Below are 17,765 nucleotides of genomic sequence, written 5' to 3'. Positions count from 1 at the left end.
GCTGGGGATGAAAGAAAACATTCTACATTCTGGCAAAAGTAATTTTGCCTAGTGTTTGCCCTCGTGGTAGCAAATATCTTGGATGTTACTGAAAATCATCGTGCATATCATTTTTGTCCTACCATGCCAACTGACACTTGTTAAGCACTTACTAAGTGCCAGCATTGTGTAGGGCGCACATATACAAAGACAAAAAAACATCAGAGGGAGAGGGAGAAGGTAAGAGAAAAGGGGGAATGGGAAAATCCCAATGGCAGAGGGCACCAAGAGCCAGGAGCCTTCATAATCATGATGACCTTGATGACACAGAACTGATCATGTGACCCAAGCAGGTTATTCTCTTGTCACTCCACATGTCACCCCAGACAACTCTAACTTGTTTGAGTGGTTGCCAATCTGCACTGGTATGGGGAACTTCCTTCCTGAGAACTCCCCATGCTGATAAATCACACATCCAGACATATATACACACAAGTATGTACACATATACACATGTTTTATACATGTCTGTATATATGTACATATATACATGCACATATATGTATAGATACATATACACATACATGAGCTTACAACAAAAGAGATGTATGTAGTAGGGTAATCTGGGAAGTTCTCCTGATTTGCTGGGCTGTAGTACCCCTCTGGAGCTGGCTAGATACTCTGTTTCTATGGGGATGGACAAGGACTCTCTTTGGGATGATTTAGCAATCCCATATTGACTCCCATGACTGTGGGTATGCCTTGGAGATGATTGGCAGAGTCGCTCCCAGATAGACTACAAAAGGAGAAAATTGCCCCATGTCTCTGTTAACATCATTTTGAATTGTGCCTTGGTATTGCACCAGTTTTATCTTGGACTTCTGTTAGGAGATGGGGAAGGAGGGTATTTCTCTCCCTTCCCCTCAGTAGCCATGGCAGCTTGTACATTTGGCAGCAAACGGACCGATCCATGGGCCCTGTCTAAAAATGTAGGCCTCATTCTGTCCTAGGGCTTTTAAAAGTATATGCCCTCTCTGAAAACCCTGAAAATCGAAACCTTATTGGGGGGAACATGCTAGGGGGAATTATGGTTGGAAGGGAAAGAAGAGAACCTAAGATTCTCTCATTAGAACAGTGCTGGACAGTCAGTATGGTATTTTCCTCAGTCTGCATATTGTCGCCCACGTACAGTGTGTATAAGAACGTAGTAGAGCATAAAAGGGCAATATTTGGGGCCTGCACCTTCCTTGTTATCTTTTTCTAGAAATTCTCTCCCACACATAACTCTCCTTCCTAAAATATGTCACTGAGAAGGGAGGGCGAAGAGAAAAAGCCTGTCTAGAGTCAGGCAGTATGCTAAGTACTTTATGAAAATTATCTCATTTGATCAATGAGAGTTGAAAACAGTTGTAGCAAAAGTTTTGGGATTGAATCTTGAATCTCTGGCTTTCTCATCTGCTTTGTGTTTCTTTGCCTAAACGCAAGTGACTTAGAAGTGACCCTGAAAGATGGACATTTCCAGCCTTGGTGGCCACCTTCTAAATGTGAGAGTTTGTGGCTTGCTGAGTGATGGTGATGGTCGTCCAGCAAGAGACCCTTCCTGCAACTGACTGCTTCTGAGACACTTCCACAAGAGACCCAAGAAAGAAATCAGAAAACACAACGGATTCTGCAGCTAGGGGATGCCATAGTGGACAGAGCGCTGGGAACTGGAGTCAGGAAGACCAGAATTCAAATCTGACCTCCGACACCTACTAGGTGTGTGACCCTGGACAAGTCACTTATCTGCTGTCTGCCTCAGTTTTCCTAACTGGAAAATCAAGATAATAATAGCACCTACCTCCCCAAGTTATTATAAGGATTAACTGAGATAACAGTGGTAAAGTACTCAGCCCAGTGCTCAGTATATAGTAGGTGCTTTTCCCCTTCCCCCTACTCATGCTCCCCAAGACACACCCGGTCTATCCAGAAGATCAGTATAGGTCAGAGATGAGGTGAAGCATCTGTCTTGCAGTCCCACAAGGTGTTTTTACCTTTGGGGGAGATTATAATGAGGGTGATGGCATCATCTTTTGTGTTTTGAATGTCTCTCTTGAAGAAGAGGAAATAAATAGTGTTCTATACTTTATCTCTGTTGTACATCAAATACCTTTCTAGTTGTACATCAAATACCTTTTGAGCAAAGACCCTGTTATTCCCTTTTACAGGAGTCCCTTGATGTGAGTCACATCTAAGCTTTGTGCTAGAGATCTTTTTCTGAAACTCTGGGGTGGGGAAGATGAGCCAGAGAGAAGGAGAAAAGCCCAACTCCCTTTATGGGAGGGGACTGCTCTCCACTCTCACCCAGTCATGGACTACGTAGGCATGTGCCACCCACTGACTCAGGACTATTAAGATGGTCTGCAGAAGGAGCAGACTTCATGTGCACTCAACTCACGCCATGTCTTCAGCATTCTCAGGCATTAGTGTCAAACAAAACCATATAGAAGGATCCCTGCAGGCATCATATTTATTTACATGATCTATGTTCTATTGCATCTTCTTGTATTTTCCAATTACATTTTAGTGATGTCAACAATAAAAATAATTTCATTGTTTAGTCATTTTTCAGTCATTTCCTAGTCTTGATGACCCCTTTTGGGGTTTTCTTGGCAAAGATGCTGGAGTGATTTGCCATTTCCTTCTCTGGCTCATTTACAGATGAGGAAACTGAGTCAAATAGGGCAAAGTGACTTTACACGGCTAGTGCCTAAGGCCATATTTGAACTCAGGAAGGTGGGTCTTGCTGACTCGTGGCCTGGTAACTCTATCCATTGTGCCACCAAGCTGCCTCCAATAATAATAATTTTCATTTACATAGTGTTTACTACATGCTGGGTGATTTTACTATCTTGTTTAATCTATTTTCCCCACTTCCCCCTCTTTGCCCCCTATGTTGCTGCAGCAAAGGGATTGATGTTTGACCTCTCTGTTCTCCCATCTGAGCTGAGGACACTTCTCTCTCTAGAGCAGTCCTTAGCTGAGAATTCCTATATCTCCACCCTGTGTTCCAGCCCACAGCTATCTCTAGGGATGACATGCTGTCAGCTTTGCACTTCTCCCATAGACCAGATGCCACCCAGGCCAGATCTGCCACATGGGCCATTCAGGTCTTTATAGTGTTACTGAACATTTATAGTTTTCCTAGAGAGGTCATAGAAGTATCTCCAGACATTCCATTGTACCCATGTGTTGATACAATTCAAGGTACCCTTTCTGGTATCCCTATAAAGTCAGGTGACAGATCTGCCTCCTCCCCATGGCCAAGCAAGTAGGAAAAAGGGAGGCAAATGCCTAGGTGGAATTTTCCTATAGACCAAACTGATATTTGAATGTTGCAAGCATGTTAAGCCATGGAATATCTGGGATAAGTGCTTAGTGTAATTCAAACCAAGCCAGTTTGACCAATGTGTGGAAAGAAAACCCAAACTATTGAGACATGAATAATGAACATTCATCCATTCAAAAAACATGTATTAAGTGTCTACTGTGTGTCAGACTCTTGCTAGGCCCTAGGAATATCAATGAGAAAAGGTGTTGACATTTTACTGGATAGCAACTATATATATATACACACACATATATACACCATATATATGTACATACATATATATATACGTACATACATATGTACACAGACACGCACATACACGTATATATGCCAATAAATCATTTTAGAGTAGACACTAAGGAGATTCCAAGTAATTTCCGGGGGGAGGCACTGGCAACTGGGGTAAACTTCCTGTAGGAGGTGACCCTTAAGGTAAGTTTTGAAGGAAGATAGGAGGTTCAGTGGATAGAGGACTGAACCTAGAGTGAGGAAGACCTGGGTTCAAATCCAGTCTTAGACACTTACTAGCTGTGTGACTCTGGGCAAGTCACTTAACTTTGTTTGTCTTAGCTTCCTGATCTATCAAATGAGATGGAAAATGAAATAGCAGACCACTCCAGTATCTTTGCCAAGAAAACCCCAAATGGGGTCATGGAAAGGATTGACCTATGGGGTCACGAAGAGTAGGACATAATAAAACAGCAAGAAGAATAGATTCTAAGGGGTAGAAGTGAGAAAGGGATTCATTTTAGGTAAGTTGGACAACCTGTGGAGGAGGGGAAATGAAATATTTTTGATGTGGGGCAGCAAATAGGTCAATACATTCACTGAAATAGCAAAAACCTTATTTTATTTGTCTTATTAGAAAAAGATTCTTCTAGGTGTCTTGCTTTAAATTGGTGGGAGGTTGGGAGATGTGAATATCCCCAAATTTTATATCATCCCCCCATGGGAAAATACCAGATAAGATTTTCTGAGATTTTATGCAACAGAGCGAGTCTCCTAAGCTCACCCACAGGTGCCTAATAATTAATGCTGGGGTGTTTTTTTAATCTACAGAAGAGCTTTGCCTCTGGACTCTGACACAGAGAGTTGTCAGGCCAAGCCAGGCAAAGGGGAAAGCAGCCTCGGTCAAAAACCCCAAAGGAAGGAGAGATAAAAACTCTGAGAAGTTCACTTCAGCCTTGACAGATTGCATAAGAATGATCATATACAGAAAATGGTTCAATACAGACTGTGTTACTATCATTCCCTCTGAGTCACAAATGATTTCCTGACTAAGTTCTGAGAATGCAGCAAGAAAACATTTCCTTCTTTCTACGGAATGTAGGGTTTGGCTTATTTAGAAAGGCTTCGAGTCCAAGGCTGTTCAGAAAGCATCTTCTAGTAAATTTCCTTGCATTTCCCAGAGAACCAATACATTCTGCAGGGGAGTTTCTACAGTGGAAGGAATCATGACCTACCTTTCTTTGCTCTTCAAAGATTTAATTATTCTAAGTCACTGAGGCTTGCTTGGCTGGGCATTGGTAAACTAATTCAAGGTTACAAATCCTAACGCTAATTTTGCCATACTGTGACCCTCACTTGGGATGTGGTCCCACAACACCTAATATCTCTGTTTCCGTATTTACAACATTAAGAGTTCCAGCTTCCTTTTGTGTGTTATCTTGCCCCATTATACTATAAACTCCTGGGAGGCAAGGACTCCAGTGCTTGGCACATTTGTAATTTAGTCATTCAGTTATGACCCCATTGACCATAGTGCGCCAATACTCTCCATTGTGTTTTCTTGGCAAAGGTATTAGAATGATTTGCCATTTCCTTCTCCAAGGAATTAAAGCAAACAAAAGTAAAGTGACTCAGCCAGGGTCACACATCTAGTGTCTGAGTCTGGATTTGAACTCAGGTCTTCCTGATTCTAGGTGTAATGTTCTACCCACTGAGCCAGCTAGCTGCCCATATGTCTGGCACATAGTAGGCACTTAAAAAATATTTAATGAATGGAAGAATTTTGACTGAACTTCCATATAGAAGAATTTTAAGGGAGAGGAGGAGTGTTAGTAAAGGACTTTTGTACAAATAGTCAAAGGACCACATGAGTATTTGATAAACTACCTATTAAAAAAGTGGTTCAGGGGCCACCTCCTCCGAGTAGCTTCAGATTCTAGTCTTCTTATACCTTATTCCTTTTCACTCTGTTGTATCTAGCAATACAAACTTTCTTGTTCTTTCTTGAACCCAATAAACACTCCATCTCCAGACACCAGGCATTTGTACTGGTTGTGCCCCATACCTTGAATGCTCTCTCCCTCCTCACTGGTGCCTCCCAGTTTTCTTCTAGATGCAAATCCCATCTTGAGCAAAAGATCTTTCCCTTTGCTAGAGCCTCCCCTCTGAGATTACCTTCTCTTTGCACTGTTTATAACTTGTATCTTCAGAGTTATTGTCATGTTGTCTCCTCCAATGGAATGTGGGCAACTTAAAAACAGGAAGTGAACTTTGGCTTTTCTTTGTATGCCCACCACTTGACATGATGCCCAATACAAAATAAGCCCTTAAATGCTTGTTGACTGACTGACTGACTGACTGTTTCCTGGTTAAGACATTTAAGTTTTCTGTGCCTCAGACAGCTTCCTAGAATTCATCTACTAAGTTATACAGAGCTTGTAATCTGCGTTGGTGAAATGATTTCCCCAACCAGGGTTTCCCCATGCTGATGAAATCACAGATTCTTCCAATGTTTTGGAATTATGGAAAGTTACAGTCTTATGCCAAACCACATCACAGAATCTAGGAAATGGAAAGTCAGTCAGCAAATATTTCTTGAGCACCTACTATGTGCCAGGCACTGTGCTAAGCCCCAGGGATAAAAAGAGAGGCAAAAAACAATTCCTACCCTCAAGATGTTTACAATCAAATGGGGGATTTAGGACCTCAGAAGTTATCTATTCTACCCTGTGCCTGGAGAAGGAATACCATTTTCATTATGCCCAACAGCTTCTACTCATGACAGCTAACTTTGAACCTTCTCAGGCTTCCCCATTCCAGTTCTGGGTAGCTCTGGTAAGAAGCTTCTACTTCCATTTAGAAAAAGTCTTTCTCTTTGAAACTTCTCTTCCTAGGTCCTTGTTCTGCCCTCCAGGGAAAACTGAAACCCAGGCTATTGCTCTTCCCCAGGACCTCCATTCAAATATTTGGAGGCAGTTCTCTTATGCCCCATCTGAGCTGTTTTTCCTCCAGGCTAAACCTTCCCACTTCCTGTCTCTGATTCTCACTTAACATGTTTTCCAGTTTTCTCACCTTTCTTGCTACCTTCTGGATTTTCTAGCTTGTCAATGTCCTTCTAAAACATTATGGTGGTATCTGGCACTGGCACATTGCTGAATTGGTCTCACTCCTTTGGAAAACCATTTGAAATTATGCCCTGAAATGACCAAAATTTCTATGCCCATCAACCTCCAGGAGATCCCACTGCTAGGCATGGTCCATCCCAAGAAAGTCAGTGACAAAAACAAAAATCTTATGTGTATCAGAATATCTATAGTAGAACTTTTTGTAGTTGCAAAGACTTTGAAACAAAGTAGATGCCAACTGATTGGGAAATGGCAAAATAGGGTATATTCATATATACTATGAATATGTAATTCATAGTATATATGAATATGATGGGACTTACATTTCTTAGCTGCACTCTATAAGAATAAAGAGAAGCTTGGGAAGATTTGTGCCTAGCACCTAGCACATAATAGATACATGTTTATTGATTAGTAGATTGACCGAATTGTTGCAATGTGAAGTAAGCAGAAGCAGGGAAAGAGCGCACAATGACCACAATGATGTTGAAGGAAAGGACAACCACCATGTAAATAGAAAAAAACTAAACTGAATATTACAAAATTATGAAGACCAAGGTTGGCCCCAAAGAAGAAATGAGGAAATGTACCTCTCTACTTTCTTTGCTGAGATGAGGAACTGTACCTGTAGAACACTTCACGAGATACCAGGCTTAGGTGATATATCGGTTAGTTTTGCTGAATTATGTGTATTAAATTTTTTTTGTTATATGGGATGACTCTCTGGGAAAGGATATGTGAGTAAATTAAGGTAATATAAAAACAAAAGATAACAATAAAATTTAATTTTTAAAAAAAGTGGTGCCTGGAAGCAAACCCCATATTCAGATTTTTGTGGTCATCTGCTCGAGGCAGAGTACAATAAAACTTTTGTCTCTTTTTTTCTGGGCACCAGACTCCTAAAGAAGCAATGAGGTTTAGTGAGAAAAGTATTGGATGGGACATCAAAGGAATTATCTTTGTTCCCACCTGGGTGACCCTGGGTTTCAGTCTCCTTACGTCTAAAATGAGGGGGTCAATGAGAGGTTCTTTAATGTGCTTTCAGCTCAAACTCTGTGTTTCTAGTAATGTATTTGAAAGTTTTTTTGGTTGACTTTGCTTCATAGAGATTTCTTAAAATCCCTTAACCGTTTTCAAACAAACTTGCCTAACAGTGGCCTCTTGAATCAGTACTATGTACAGATGAGGTTTTGTCTGTGTTTATGCCATGCAACTTATCAGATTCTACAGAAGTGGGTAGTGGAAAGACTGTTGGATTTAGTCAAATGACTTAGATTCAAACCTTTCTTGCTACCTATATTCTCTGTGGACTTGTCATCAATTAGGTCTTGCTTTTATATTCCTTACGAATTAATTGTGTTAATTCTGTGATTGTAGTGATGTGATCAGCTGTGGATTACGATTTAGTAAAGTCATCTTTTCCTTACCCTCATCAAGGATGCTTCAATACGTATGGAAATTATTCTTATAAAATGTTGTATACTTGAGAAAGTATGACTAATAATTATTGGCATTCTCTCAGTTACATTTGTTATTGTTAATAATAAACTCCAAAATTTTCCTCCTCCTGCATTGGTATTTTTCCTTCTTTCTTATAACTGGAGAATGAATCCCTCAATGACCCTAAAACTGTATGTCCTCTACTCTACACCCCTACCCCCAGTTCCCATCATGTGTACTTGGACTTGGTTTAGTTCAACTCTGTCCCACCTTTGTAGTATTTTCCCCACTCCTCACCAATGCCTTTTTCCTACTCCTTCTGGCAAAATGTCAAAAGCTATAACATTTGACTTTACTCTTCTTGGTGGGGAAAAGAGTCTACCATAACAAAATTTACAGATTTTTTCCATTTTTCATCTGTGTGTCATTCTTCTTCCAGTTTCATCCTTAAGTATCTTCAGATGATTTTCGCCTAGTTAGATCTCTCTTTAAATTTGTTTTCCCCTCCACTACTTCTTTCTACTTCAAGAAGTAATGCAGCTTATAATCTTCCACCATCCTTTCCTGTAACATTCTAATCTTTTGTTGATCTTGGCTGCCATGTCTTTACTCTTGGCAAAGAGATCAAGGGTTTCCTGACTGAGTTGGTTTCTAGGCTTTTTCGGTCTCCTCATTATGGCATTTTATTTACTCTGGTTAAACTTCTGTATGAAATTATTGTAATTGGAGCCTGTGTCCTTTCCACTGTTCATTTCCTATTTTGGGAGCATCAATAACTTGTTTACATTGATGTCACATACTAAGCACCAGTTTAATGTAGTTATGTAATGGTAAAGATTAAATATTATGTGGGTGGGGGAAGAAGGGGGAGAACCATGAAAAGGGAAGCACAGACTTAGAATATGACTTCTTGTTTTACAGGCTTACTCTGTAAATAACTTAAGAATCATTCTGTGAATTACTCATTGGTGTTATTACTTCTACTGGCGTATTTTTTGAGTTAATGATGTACAAACCAGACTGTACATATTCAGTTCATCTTAGGATTGCAGATCTAAACCTATAAGGGATTTCAGAGTACTCGTATTTTACAAAAAAAGGAAATTGAGGCTCAGAGTGGTTAAGAAGTGTACTCAGGTCACACAGCAAGTACATGTCAGAGATAGGATTACAACCCAAGTCTTCCTGACTCTAGGTCCAGCATTCTATGTACCAACCCAGCTGCCTCTTTCCCCATCAAGAAAAATCAAGAAAACGGTATCTGAGCTTCCTAGCTGTTATAGGAATCAAGTGAAATAATGTATATAAAAACTCTTTAAAACAAAAAATGTTGTAGAAAAATGTACATAGCAAAAATTTGCTTTCACATCCTCCTCCTCTTCATCATCATTCCTTCTTCTACTCCCCAAAGAAGTTCCTCTCCTTTCTAAAGAAAATACTACTATGTAGGCTCAAAAATAGGCAGTAGATTCTCTTCTCTAGGATCTGCTCCCGCAAGTGTCTCTCCCTTTGAGTCATTTCTAGGACAAGTAGGGTCTAAAAGCCTCAAGTTTGTACTTTCTGTGATCTTCCCCATCTTTCCCCAACCCATTTAATATTTCGAATCAAATCACACCATGTGCTTTTCAATACCTGGTATTTTTATATACATGAAGTCAGACTACTAATAAAAATTAAGTATACTCTTGAAGAAGAAAAAAATCAGAAATGGATATCCTGCAGGCTGAGAGGTTATAGTTGGGATTGGGAGGGAAATTAAAATGGTAGAAATATAAAAGGGGAAATGACAGTTCTAAACCATTTTCCTGAGTGTCAGGCATGTGTATGTGTATTTATATACACATATATGTACATTTATACATATATGTGTGTATAGGTGTACGTGTGTGTGTGTGTGTGAAGGAAGAAAGCATTCTTATGAACTAATTGCTTTTAAGATCTGTAGGTTGTTTCTGTACTCACTACCCAGCCTGCCCAAGTTATTAGGGCATTGGGTCCCCTAAACCACCTTTCTTTACAAAAAGTGGCTTTGCCGTCCTTCTTGTCTCTTTTTTCCCCTTTTTTATTTTTGAACTTAGTACTCCACTGATGTAGAACTTACCTTGTCAATCTAAATCCAGTAACTATTCTGCAGCTTACCATGTTAGAAAACTGCCTGGAATTTAAGAATTTAAATGACACCAAGAATTGAAATGACTTGCCCAAGGTAACAGATAGTATTTGTCACAGGCAGGCCTTGAACTCAGGTCTTCCTGACTTTAAGGCTGACTATTCATTATGTCAGGCTGCCTATCTTCTAACTGGAATCTTCAAATTCCCTCTCTCCTTTCCCCTTCAAATATGTTTGAGCCTCTACTATCTTAAAATACACACACACACACACACACACACACACACACACACACCCCACTCTACTTTTCCTTACCATTCCTTCTTTCTCTCTCTCTCTCTCCATATATATGTATGTGCACATATATATATATATTTCTAGATAATTTCTTCTTCATTATGCATGCCAGATTTCTTCACCTGCTTTCTTTACCTCCCCCCTTTTTTTTAATGGACTTATAATTCCCCTGTCTAGGGAGTCCCCAGTGAGAAAACTGTCTCTATGACTACAGACCAGCAACTTTTCTGTCACTTCTCTTGCATTCTCACCTTCCTGATCATCCTCCAGATGACTAAGTAGAAAGTGAAATCTCTTCAACAGGCCCATAAGTCTCTTGGAGGCCTCTCCTACCTCCTGGGAAAGTAAAACAGTTCTCTAGCAGTAGACAACTCTAATTCCTATTTGGGAACTGAGTATTCCAGACAAAGATTTGGAGCCAAGCTCTCCAGGGAGAATCTTCTTGGGGAAGGAAAGAACTGAATTTCTCCCTCTCTCTTTCCTCCCTTCTCTCCCCACTCCTCCACCCATAGCTATGTCATTGGACAGACTAGTAGGAGACAATGCATTCTTCTGGAAACAGAGAAAAATACACTAAATAAAACCATGAAAACACATGGATAGAAAGGCAGCCACTTGAGGGACGGAGAAACTTCAAGGAATGGGACCCCTTGCCCAGAAAAGAATGCTGATTAATAACTCAAAAAAGGACTTGTAGTATCCCATAATTTCCAGGTATCTCTTTGTCACATGTGCATCTCAAATGTTTATCACCATTCTCCTCTAAGTCTGATCCCACTAGTCTTATGAATATATGCATATTTGTGAAAGTATGTCCCCTTGATTTTTAGAGAGATGTTTTATACCAACTCTTCTTATTATACCCATTTGCAAATACTCTTTCTAAAAGCTATTAAGATTGGCTGATACTCAATAGCGAGCATTCCAGTAGGGGCTCAAAATTTGCTAGAAATTTTAGCCCTTTACAGTTGCTCCTGAAACTCTGAGGGGAAAAATAATCAGTCGCTTTCTGGGACCCCAACCTTCCAGTGTGAGTGAAAGTTGGACAACTATCCTTAGAGGGGGTAAAACAACATCAGGGAAGACTTCATAGACAAGGCCTAAAATGAAGTCAGAAATTCTAAGAGGAAGAATTAAGGAAGGAGGGCATTCTGGGCATGGTACACAGGGATTGCCAAGGTACAGAGATAGAAAATGAAATTTCATATATGAGAAACAGCAAGTTCAGGAAAGGGAGTTATGTGCAGTCAACCTGGAAAGATAGACTGAAGCTGAATCTCCAAGTCTCCTTCTTCAGATTTCTGCCCCCATCTCTCTATACTTATTCTCATAGGCTCATTCATTTATGAGGTGAAGGCTTCAACCACCACCTTTATGTTAATAACTTCCGAATACACATGTCTGACCCTTCTTTTCAGTTGTTTTGTTAGAGATCTCTATTTGGACATCCCATAATCATCTCAAACTGTATGCCCTAAACTGAACCCATCCTCTTCCTCCCAAACCAAGATGTCCCCCTTTGGTCTCCAATACCACTATTCTTCCAGCCTTACTGCCTGAAAACTTATGGGAAGCCCTGACTTTTCCCTTTGCTTCACCTCATATCTTACATGTCACCAAGTGTTTCTTGGAAATGTCTCTCACAATCATCTCTTCACCTTCATCTTCATCCACATGACTGCTGCTTTGCTCCAAATCCTCATTACCTCATTACTGGATCATTGCCACATCTCCCTTCCTGGTCTCTCTGCCTTGAGTCTCTCCCGTACCCAATGCAAACTTCATTCTGCCTCCAGACAAATTTTCCTGATGTATGGCTTTTACAAGTCATTCCACTGTTCAGGAATCTAGTGTAAGTTAAGATGCTATCTTCTTGTGAGAGGAAAGAAGACTTTCTTTATAGTTGGAAGACCAGGGTTCAATCCCCCCATGCTTGGATATGATTTTGGGCAAATCACTGAGCCTGGGTTTCCATTTCCTTTCCTGTAAAAATAATAGAGTTGTACTAGACAACTTCTGAGTTCTCCTTTGAGTATAGATCTGTGTTCCTGTGAAGGAGTCATTATGTTCGGTTGTATCTGACGATTTTTAAATGACCTAAGGTTATAGCAATTCTGTTCCTGGAAGTGCAGTCATGAAATGGCTTGTGATTTTGCCCCCCATTAGGGAGCAAAATCTAACAATGGGCTTAGCAGTGAAGATCCTAGGCCTGTGCTAGGAAAGATCCCTCTCTCCTGGGTGACTCTTGCTACTGCTGCACACCCTCATGCCATAAACAAAGGGACCCAGGAAAGTTAGGACAGGCTCAACCACAGGTGCTTCTGAGAAATCAGATAAAATTCTATCAAGTACAGAATCTAACAGAATTTTTTTAAAAAAAAGATGTATTTAAAAATAAGTGCCCACATACCTCACTGAAGTAAGACAAGAGATGAGGGTGAGGACCTCCAGGTCCTCCTGTCTGCTTTTCTCTCAGCTCTCTAGATTAGGTACTGGAGGGGGAAAGGAAGGCAGAAAGAGAAAGAGAGAAAGACAGAAGGAGAGAAAGAGAGAGAGAGAGGAAGACAGAGGGAGAGAGAGAGAGAAAGAGAGACAGAGAGAGAGAGAGAGAGAGAGAGAGAGAGAGAGAGAGAGAGAGAGAGAGAGAGGAAGGAATTAAGAAAGGAAGCTAGACAAAGAGACAAAGGAAGGAAAAGAAAGAAAAATGAAGAAAATAAGAAAGAGAAGAGGAAAGAAAGAAGGAAGGGAAGGAAGAAATAAGGAAAGAAAGAGTAAGACAGTCATGTACCCCTCTGCATGTCTGTTTGGTGATCATCTCTCATGGAGTTCCATGGAGGCTTGGACAGATAGCTGTAAATATCACCACCACAGGTCACCATGATGACACAGCTGCTCCATCTGTGTGGGCTGTGGGGTGTGGGGTGAGGGAGCCCCTCCACTTCTCTCTTCCTCTCAGGAGAGCCTCAGAACTCCCACCCTCCAGTATTAATCCAATGTCAGCTTCCTCTTTCCAAACTGGGGAGAACTACAATTCCCATGGTCTTCAGAACCAGTTCGAGCCTTGCCAGGGGACCCATTATAGTAGGAATGATAACATCTGACTTTAAAACATGCGAAATACTTCATCATCATTATTTCATTAGATCCTCACACCAACCCTAAAGGGAAGGAAGGCACTGCAGACATTGTGTTCCCATTTTACGGAGAAATTGATTAATTTACCTACAGTCACCAAGCCAGCCATTATTGGAGGCAGAATTTGAACCCAGTACTTCTTGACAAACAATTCAGTACTCTAGACACTAAGGGAAAGTTAGGTGGTGCATTTGATAGACCGCTGGACTTGGAGTCTGGAAGACCTGGGTTCAAATTTTGCCTCAGACATCTATTAGTTATTAGCTATGTGACCTTGGGCAAATCCTTTACTTTCTATCTTGCCTCAGTTTCCTCATTTGTAGAAGGGGGAAAATAATATCATCTACCTCCCAGAGTTGTATAAGGGCAAAGAAGAACAAGAAAGGGAAGAAGAAAGAAAGAAGGAATGGAAAAAAGAAAAGAAAAAAGAAGGAAAGAAATAAGGAAGGAAAGGAAGAAGGCAAAGGAAGGAAGGAAGAGGGAAGAAACAAGAAAAGGAAGAGGAAAAAAGAAGGAAGGGAAAGAAGAAAGAAAGGAAGAAGGAAAGAAATTGTAAAAGAAAATCTGGAAACCTTAAAGATCTGTTACTGTCTTACCACACTTTTTCCATGGATTCCATCACCTGCCAGCAGGCAAAGATGGCATTTGGTTGAAATATTGAAGGAAAAGGAAGCAGGGTAACTTTTCCAATATCTTTTGCTACTGCAGAAGTGTAACTGCTTTTTCTTGTGATGAAGTCAACAAGCATTTATTAAACACCTAATATATTCCAGGCTTTTGCTAAGTGCTGGGGATACAAAGAAAAACTAAAAAGACAGAGCCTGCCCTTAAGGAGCTCAGTCTAATACAGGCAAACAACTAAATGCAGGAGAAATGGGGGAGCTATGTCAGAAGTAAGTGTTTAGCATCATGCCTTGCACATTTGTTGTTGTTGTTGAGTCATGTCCAACTGTTTGTGACCCCCTTTGGGGCTTTTTTCAGCAGAGGTGGTGGAGTAGCTTGTCATTTCTTTCTCCAGCTCCTTTTACAGATAAGGAAACGAAGGCAGGCAGAGTTAAGTGACTTGCCAGGGTCACAAAACTCATATCTTCCTGACTCCAGGTCCTGTGCTTTATCCACTGAGTCACCTAGCTGACTTGCACATAGTAGGTGTTTAACACGTTTCTTAAGTGACTGACTGAAGGAAAGAGCATTGCCTGGAGGCCATGCCCATAATCACACTGCCAGAGTGTGTCAGAAGAAGAACTTGATCCCAGATCTCCCTTACTCTCTCCACCATGCTCAACTACCTTGCACATAGTAGGTGCTTAGTAAATGTTCAGTGATTTACATTCAATCGGATCTCTTTTCTTGCCTGCCTCTTCTTTTCCCTGCGAATCCCGTCATTGATGTATTAGTAAGAAGACTTGGATTCTATTTCAACTTTCTTCAATAACAACTCTCACAGAAAAGTCACTGTCCCCACCAGGAAATGTTTTCTCATACTGTTGTCACTTTGCCATATTATGTCATAATTTTGTGTAAATTATGCTCATCTGCTCCACCCAGATAATCATTCAGCTGCCCCCCTTCTCCTTTGAAGATGTGGAAACTTGAGGTGTGTAAAGGACACCAAAGGAAGTGGTATCATGCTCATGGAATGCCAGAAGAAACCTTTGTAAGAAGTGACCCCAAACATGGGCAAGTCGCTGTGCTCAAGTTTGCTTGGGCACATGCTCAGTGACCTGGCGTCACTTTCCATCTGGATCAATGGGTAAACAGGTGACATAGGGGTGCTGTTTATCCCACGTCTGCCTGGAGAATGTCAAAGCCCTCTATTGAACAACGCTTATGCAATGCACTTTAGGGCTTCTGCAGTTTGAGAGAAAAGACACAGAAATATTTAATTTATGGCTCAATTCATTAAACAGCTGGAATATTCTCACTGTGGGAAACTCCCTCCATCTACCCTTTTACAACTTACCCGATAGTCTTACAGTCAGGGCTCTTTGAGGGGATCCATGAACTAGGATGGGAAGAAAAAAATTATATCTTTATATTTCACTAACCTCCAACTGAAATTTCATATTTCCTTCAGTTATGAGCATAGGCAACAAACCACTATGGTGATTTTACCAGACTGCCATAGGGGACCATGACAAAAAAGTTAAGACCTTCTGCTTCTGGGTGACCTGACTATACAAACTTTGAACTCTGGTCTTTCCTGCTTCCAGGACCACTACACATTTACTCGCCATTGTTTCATTTTTCTGGGACTCAGTTTCCTCAGCTACAAAATGGGGGCAACCCACTTCATAGGGTTATGGTGAAGATCTAATTAACATGATATGGTGGGTTGTGTGCCAGATTTGGAGTCAGAGGAGGTGGAAACTTGGTAAGTCAATCCCGAGAATGAAAGGCAGAATGAAACTAGAAAATAGTTCAAATCCTCATTAGAATGTTAACTGCTGGAGGGCAAGGACTGTCTTCCCTTTGTCTTGTACTGACATTCCCTGGGTTTATCAGGAGTAGTGCCTGGCCCTTAGTGAGCACATAGGCTTGTTGATTGACTGATAGTAATGACACAGGAGTAAGAAGGAAGAGAACGAGGGAAGGGAAGGAAGGAGTGAAGAAAGAAGAGAACGAAGGAAAGGAAGGAGGGAGGGAAGAAATAAGGAAGAGAGGAAAGAAGGAAGGGAGGGAGGAAAGAAAAGAAGAAAGTAAGAAAGGGAAGGGAGGAAAGAAGGGAGGGAAGAAAGGATGGAGGGAGGGAGGAAAAAATGCAAGAAGGAAGGGAAGAAGGAAGGGAAGGAAGAAGGAGAGAAGGGAGGGTGGGAGAGAAGGAAAGAGGGAAGGAAGAAGAGAGGGAGGGAGGAATGAAGAGAGAAAGGAAGGAAGAGTTATTACCTGGTTTTTCTAGGTTTTTGCTTTTTTTCTTTTCAAACCAGAGTGCCTTCCTCCATGTCACCCCAAGCCATGGTTTTCAGTCCCTTGAATTCTTGCTAAGTCACATCACTTACTGCCCAGATCTGCTGCTCTGATCCAAATATGCAAACAAAAGATTTCAGGAAGCCCCAGCACTACTAATTACCTGAAATACAATGCCTGTGTCTCCTGACATCACAGGGAAAACACAGGAGACTGATGAAAGGAAGTACTTTATTGCTTTACAAACATCTGTGGGCTAGGGAGTCTAAAGCCTTTCTTTGCATGGAACTTAATGACCTCTTACAAGAAACAAAGTGATTCAAAGAGGAGATGCTCCCAGAGGTTCATGGGAACGTGGAGTTAATGCTGGAAGGGACCTCAAGGGCCCTTCAGGCCAACCCCATCGTTTTACTGATGAGGTTTTTACTGATGACGAGATGACAGAGTTGCCACTTCACAGCTCCAACATCCTAGGAATGTGCTCCGGATAATCAAACCTATATTCTAGAAACCACAGCCATAGCTGGAAATTCTGGCCCCCAGGGCAAACTCAGTTGGGGGTCCAAATGGGGCTAGATCATCCACCCCAAGCATGACTGTAATCAATTGAGGCAGACTGTATAGTAACCATGCCACTTTGTGGTGGTAGCCCAAGGTCAAACAAGGGAACAGGGGTGAGCTAAGGCTCTGCAGTGATGGAGGAGGACTGTGAAGCACAGGCTGGAGAAAGGAAATGCACCCACTGAATATTTGCTACCCTTGGCACCCTAGTCCCAAGCCCCAGTCATCCTGGGCTAGTTACAGCTTGGTTTGCAATGTTCCCAGAAAGGCCCTGATCACAGGCATAGTACAGAGATTATCTAGATTCATCAGTTCTCTAAATGATTAGGTTGCCTCTCTCCAGCATCATGTAAGCTTATTGAGGGCAACACTGCTTCTTTGTTTTTTGTCTTCTTATCCTTAGTCTCTAGCTTGGCACCTGGCAGGTAGTCAGTAGTTACCAAATGTTGGCGGATTCGTTTGAATTGAATTGCATGCTTATTGTGGAAAAAACATTGGCTTTGGAGTCAAAGGACCTGGGTGATCTTAAGGAAATCAGTTAATGTCTTTGGGCTTTATTATTCCTTTGTAAAATGAGAGGATTGATCCAGATAACCCCTATGTTCCCTTCCAA

At 41.2% G+C, this 17,765-nt stretch overlaps 1 long non-coding RNA gene across 4 annotated transcripts in view; it reads right to left on the bottom strand.

Annotated features, from left to right (window-relative positions):
- LOC140504152 (uncharacterized) overlaps positions 1-16,725 on the bottom strand; it is a 45,679-nt gene extending 28,954 nt beyond the window's left edge. For 2 of the 4 annotated variants that reach the window (XR_011966982.1, XR_011966984.1), the window contains exon 1: positions 16,571-16,725. This is a non-coding gene — a long non-coding RNA (uncharacterized lncRNA). Of the gene's footprint in view, positions 1-5,642 lie in introns of all 4 variants that reach the window. The other 2 variants (XR_011966981.1, XR_011966980.1) reach the window with 2 other exon arrangements.
- Positions 16,726-17,765: the final 1,040 nt, after the last annotated feature.

This window comes from Notamacropus eugenii, chromosome 5 (genome assembly GCF_028372415.1).
Source record: "Notamacropus eugenii isolate mMacEug1 chromosome 5, mMacEug1.pri_v2, whole genome shotgun sequence".
Classification (NCBI taxonomy): Eukaryota; Metazoa; Chordata; class Mammalia; order Diprotodontia; family Macropodidae; genus Notamacropus; species Notamacropus eugenii.
This window is presented reverse-complemented; position numbering and strand designations above follow the sequence as displayed.